Here is a 6,649-nt window from a genome sequence, read left to right as displayed (position 1 = left end):
TAATGTTCTCATGTTGCGGGATTCTTGGATTCCTAATACTATTACTCATAAACCACAGCTGTTGGGACCGGTGCAAGATAATTTGGCCAAGGTGAGTGAGTTGATTATTCCTCCTAATTCTTGGGATGAGTATAAAATTCGTTCCACTTTTATACACTCAGATGCAGAAGCTATTCTAGCAATTCCTTTGAGTGCTAGAAGTCCAGATGATAGATTGACTTGGCATTTGGGGAAACAAGGTATGTTTACTGTCAAATCTGCATATCGTCATGCTTTCTCTAAAACTGCATCTACTCTTTCCCCTTCTGTTGTGAGTAATCAAAGAGTGTGGAAGAACATTTGGCATGCCAAAATCCCTAGCACGGCAAAGGTTAATGCTTGGAGGATTTGTCATAATATTGTACCTAATCTAGACAGATTGGCATCAAAGAATGTTATTTTAGAATCTCAGAGTTGTGTTTTTTGCAATGAGGTGGAGACAATTATTCATCTTACCAGAGATTGTGCTTTCACTAGAGAAGTGTTGTCTACCAATTTGCAAATTGCTGGCAGTTGTTTTGGGGGGGATTCTGATCAGATGGATGCTCTTAATTGGTTGAATTTGTGTGTTGGGAAGTTATCAAAAACAGACTTTGATCAACTGTTGCATTTTATTTGGGGAATTTGGAAAGAAAGGAATGATAGGGTATGGGAAAACAAAATCACTTTAGCTCATGATATAGCTCTCATGTCTTCTGTCAGACTGAGTAACTTTATTTTTCACAATACAAAATTACATGGTTCTCAGGGAACTAGGAAAATTTTGAAGTGGCAATGCCCTCCTGTGGGTTGGTTGAAGGTGAATTTTGATGGAGCTTTTAGTCCGAGCTCTGGCAAAGCAGCAATTGGTTTCTTAGTCCGTGACTCTCAAGGGACTTTTTTGGGAGCAATGAGGAAGGTAGTTACTCGAGTTCAGTCTGCTGAACATGTCGAGCTCTTGGCTTGTAAGGAAGCATTTGGTTATGTGATGGAACATGGTCTATGTCCAGTAATTTTAGAGACTGATTGTTTGGTTTTGAAGCAACAAGTGTGTCAGGAGGAGCTGTAAAATTATTCTATTCTTGGAAGGTTATATGAGGACCTCAGACAAGATTTGAAAGAGGTGAATCAAGTTAGAATTATTCATGCTAGAAGAGAGGCAAACATGGTTCCGCACAAATTGGCAGCTCGTGCTGCAGATTTTGATCAAGCTTTCTTTTGGTCTAATATTGCTTCATTCATTCAAGATGTAATAGAATCTGAGAAATGTATTCCTTAATCTGTTTATTAGTTATCAATAAAGTCTAACACCATTCAACTCGAAAAAATTAAACAATTACATTATGTCTCTCTCCTTCCTCCGATCTGCACTCTCTCTCTCTTTCATTCTTCTGATCTACACTCTCTCTCTCTCTCTCATACCTGGGTCAATTTCGTGACCTGCAAACTGACCCGGTGACCTAGATTAGTTTGGAAACTGTGCCCGTAACCCAGAGGATGGAAATAAACACTAAAAAGCAGTGAATAGTAACTGACCCGGTGACCCAACGGGTGAACTTGCTCTAATAAAGAGAGAGAGATACGAAATAAAATATGAAATACTCTCTCTCTTTCAGACCAGAAAACCCATGTTTGGAATTTGATTTGAGTTCTGCAAACTTCTTCATTATCAATTTCTCAAGGTGACAGAAAAGGTCTCAATACTATAATAGCCAGCCTTTTCCAACAAAATTTTCACCATGAAAACCCAAACTGAAATTGGTTGCCCACAATTTATAGAGCTTCAATTTCTCAAATTGCTTTGAGCTTCATGGAAAATTAAGCCCAAGAGTATAAATAAGTTAGAAGAAGATCGTTGGTAGGGTGGTCTGCAATTGAGTTTGCTGGGTTTATTTAGTGAGTTGCCTCGTGCTAGACTAGTATGTTGGGAGGAAGATGGAAAGTGCTGGACGAGATCTGGGTATGTTGGTGTATTTCTGAGAATTGGGAGGGAAGAGATCTGTGTTTGTATCTAATATGCCCTCACAAACCCATCACTGCTCTCTTTCATTTTCGCCTCACTTTCTATTCGTTTATGTGGCAGACAAAAGCCAAAGAAGAGTTTATGTCCATTTGAGTTTTCCAGGTATGTAGGTGGATTTTGCTGGGTTCTGAAGTTGAAAGAAATCGTTGTAGGTTTTGCAGCTTTGCTGGGCTAGTGTCGATGAAGAAGATGAGAGAATTAATATCTTTTATTTAATTACTATATCATTTATTATTAATTGATTTAGTGAATAATTAAAGTATTAAACAAGAATTTTAATAGCTCATGAATTGTTTGCTTCTTTTAATAAGACAAAGAATAAAAAAGGTGCAATGTCTATTAAAATTGATCTTGAAAAGGCCTACGGGGTTTTATGAATTGGGACTATATCAAATACTGTTTGCAGAAATTTGGATTTCATCCTCACCGGATTTCCTTGTTTATGAATTGTATCACTACTGTCAAATTCTCTATTATCCTCAATGGTAAACCTCAAGCTACCTTTGTTCCTCGTAGAGGATTACGCCAAGGTGATCCACTTTCACCTTATATCTTTATTCTCTGTCTAGAACCTTTAATTCGATCTCTAAATTCCATGGCACAAACGCCCAAAACTCATATTGGCATTCTAACTTCTCCTACTGGTATCAGAGTCTCTAATATTTTCTTTGCTGATGATTGCCTTTTCTTTACGAAGGCTACTACTACAGCTGCTAAAAATGTTTTGAATTTAATGACCCTTTTCTCTAAGGCTACTGGCCAACATATTAATTACCATAAATCTACTCTTTATTTCTCCCATAATGTTCCTAATGCTACTAGGAATGGTTTGAGCACCATTCTATAGATTCAGCATAAAACAACTATTGGCCGTTACTTTTTTTTTTTTTTTTTGAAATAAGGGCCGGTTTGGCTGCCCTCAAGCATTGATTAATGAAACTGCAGAATACATGAGGGGTACATAGTGCCTATACCCCAGATTACAAAACGCATCAAGAGAACTTCCTGAGATAATAACAAGAGTCTCAACTAAAACAATGTATTCTAACAAGCACCGACTAGCGAAGAGTGCTCTACTGGCTACTCCATTCGCTTTACAATTGTGGTGACATACCGGAAAGATAACTCTATTACGAAGAAACATAATTACCAATAACACAGCTTTCCCACTATGTTGCCACCGGAATATAAATCCGGCGACACTTAGTTTCACCCTGCCACTAGAAGGCTGCGACTATTTGACAAAGCAAGGAACTCGCCGCCTTCCTAGAGCAGACACATTACTACCACTAGGAGGTTGCAACCATTTACCAATGCAAGGAACTCGCCGCCTACCCAGAGCAGATAAGGCACATATAGTGCACAAACCTGGACCAAACCCACCTACTCCTACCTGAAATTGGTATAGACTTATTGAAAACAAAAAAAAAACTTAACACTAACAAAGTGAAAACTGACAAGGAAATAAACAGCCTAGATTGACCCATAGCCCTGGCCTAAGAAAATGGTCCAAACAGCAACAGCCCAAAAACCCTCAGCCCATCCTCCAGGTGACGCAGGACCATAGCAAACACGCAGCAGCACTACCGCCGCCGTCGCCCCTTGTTGCCACCACCGATCAGTCACCCCAGCGTACACAAGTAAGCCTCCTAGAAGGCCGACCCGATCCAGATCGGATCTGGAATTCCCTCCAACCCCAGCCGCCCACACCTCCGCCTACGCACCATGAAAGCAGCTTTCCGATGGCCAAACTATAAACCCATTATCGGAGTAACTATTAGACGCCTCCTTCCTCACATCCGACCACCCAATCGGACCCAGAAGATAACCGGGAAGTCCAATTGGCCAACCCGCCTCATCCCTATTAGATTCCCATGCCGCCCTTTCTCCGAACCCGGGATCGCACTCCCCGTAAGCACCTGCACCGCCGGGCAACCCAGCCAACCACCGCAACCTCCTAGTAACCAGATCATTTCGGATCTGGATTACAACATGCCAGCCACAACCCGTTTCAACCACGTCTCTGTCCAAGCCTAGAGGTCTCACCAAGCCCCACAGTCTGACAGACCCGTCCGTCAACGACGTCTCAAGGACGTGCCGCCGGACGGGGGAAGGAAACCCACGCAGAACTCACTCGCGCACGGTGCTCACTCTCTAGGGTTTTTTAAAGATTTTTCTCCTATTGACCGTTACTTAGGCATTAATAATATTGTTTTTTGGAAAGATCTTATTAATTCGAAAGACCTTATTTTAAAAATGCAAAAGAAACTTGCTGGTTGGAAAGTAGCTTCACTTTCTCAAGGTGGTAAGCTTACTCTGATCAAAGCCAATCTTTCTAGTTTACCAAATCATGTCCTCTCTTGCTTTAAGTGCCCTAATACTGTTACTTCTGCTTTGGACAATGAGTGTAGAAAATTCTTTTGGGGCAATGATCATTGTTCTCCTATTGCTTGGTCTCAAGTTTGTACTCCTAACGAGAAAGGTGGTCTAGGCATTAGATCTTCTGCTCATTTTAATAAGGCAGCTCTAGCTAAGTTAGGATAGAAAGTTCTTACTGACCATCACAATTGGTGGTTTAAAATTGATTGAACTAAGTATCTGAGGAAGAATTCCTTTTGGACTGCTAAGAAAACTGCTTCTTCTTCCTGTGCTTGGAAAGGTGTTATCGATTCAAGACATGTACTTTCTGACGGTATTAGATGGATTGTTGGTGATGGCAGACATATTAATTTTTGGCTTTTTAATTGGATCCTGCCTTTTCCTCTGATTAATTTTATTCCCGAGAATCAAAGACATGCTCTATCAATACAAATGACCTTGTTTCGGATTATATATCTAATAATACTTGGAATGTGAAAAAGCTTAGTGTTGTTCTTCCTTTTGTTATAGTAGAGAAAATTATTGCTCTTCCTCTCCCTTATTTTTCTCAGGAGGATAATATGATATGGGGTCCTACTGAAAATGGTAAGTTTACTATTAAATCTGCTTCCAATCTTTTGGTTCAACGTACTGTTGCTCATTCTAAAACTAAGTTACTTATGAGGATGTGGAAAGCTAATTTGCCTCATAAAGTTAAAGTAATGGCCTGATAGATATAAGAAATAGACTTTCTACAAGAGATAAAATTTTCTCAAATCTATATATTGATAGAAGCTGTTCTTTTTGTCATTCTCAAGTTGAGGATTTGGATCATCTCTTTTTACATTGTCCATTCACTACAGAAGTTTGGAAGTTGACTTTTCCTAATTTTTCTATGAATTCTTGGAATCAAGGTTTTGTTAACTGGCTGGATTATCTTTCATCTTTACATGAACAGAAGCAGTCTACTTATCTTGAATGGCTATTATGACTGCCTACTGTATTCGGAAAGCTAGGAATAATTTAATTTTCAGAGACAAGCATACAAAACCTATACAGGTTCTTTTTGCTTCTGCTATGATGCTTCAAAATTACTTAAGTTGTAATCCTCCTACTTCTAAGAATGACCCTTCTAATGAAATTATTATTTGGCATCCTCAATCTGTTGGGAATCTGAAATTGAATTTTGTTGGTGGCTCTATTATAAATAATCTTGGTGCTTCTGGATTTGTTTTTCGTAATGCATAAGGTGTTCCTGTGTTAGCAGCCTCAAAGAAATTAGGCCATACTGATGTTCTCACTACTGAAGCTTATGCACTTAGGGATGGTTTAATTGCGGCTTGGTTACATGGTTTTACTAATTTAGAGGTGGAGGGAGACTCTAAAATTCTATTGGACAGTATTTCGGGTGTTTGACAAACCCCTTGGAAGTTACAATCTCTTTTACAGGATATTAAAATTTTGGCGGATAGAGTTGGAAATGTCACATTCAATCATGTCAAAAGTGAAACAAACTTTCTTGCGGATGCTATAGCCAAGTCTGGTCATCATCTTGGAGTTCATTCATGGAGCCACTCTTTACCTTTGTCAGCTAGCCAAGCCTTCCATTTTGATAATTTGGGTTGTGGTTGTATTAGGGGTTTTGTGTTGTAGTTTTATTTTGCCTAGTCGAAAAAAAAAAAAAAAACAAGAATTTTATTATATTCAATTTTTTTTTTCTGATAATTAAGTAAATCATGGTTAATTATGAATATGATTTATCACACATGGCAGTTTCTTATTGAGTGGTGGTACCACCACCTAAGGAGTAGTGGTGAGAAAATATGTATCCTTTTTTGTTGTCGACCCTATTTAATATGTATTCTTTTTTGTTGTCAATTTTAAATATTAGTTGTCGACCTAAGTAGTTATATACAATTAATTATCTCTCTAAATCTCCCAAAATTAATTGTTGTTTAACAAAGAAAATATTACATAATATAAAGCTTTCTAAATCAATTACAAAATATTAAAGGGATAAGTTGTATGTAGATAAAAAATATGAACATATTTAGAAAGAGTAGTGCTACAGACACCAAAAAATTATACCAAAAAGCAATACCAAATGACATGACGTCTGAGTTGGCGTCTTATGTGTCATGACATTTAATTTAATAATTTTCAGCAAATTTCATTGATTTTATCTATAAAACTAATTAATCATCAAAAAAGAAGAACGTGATTCACCAAATAACCAAATCTGCTACCGCC

The sequence above is a fragment of the Rosa rugosa genome, chromosome 1, assembly GCF_958449725.1.
Source record: "Rosa rugosa chromosome 1, drRosRugo1.1, whole genome shotgun sequence".
Classification (NCBI taxonomy): Eukaryota; Viridiplantae; Streptophyta; class Magnoliopsida; order Rosales; family Rosaceae; genus Rosa; species Rosa rugosa.
Note: the sequence above shows the minus strand (reverse complement) of the source record.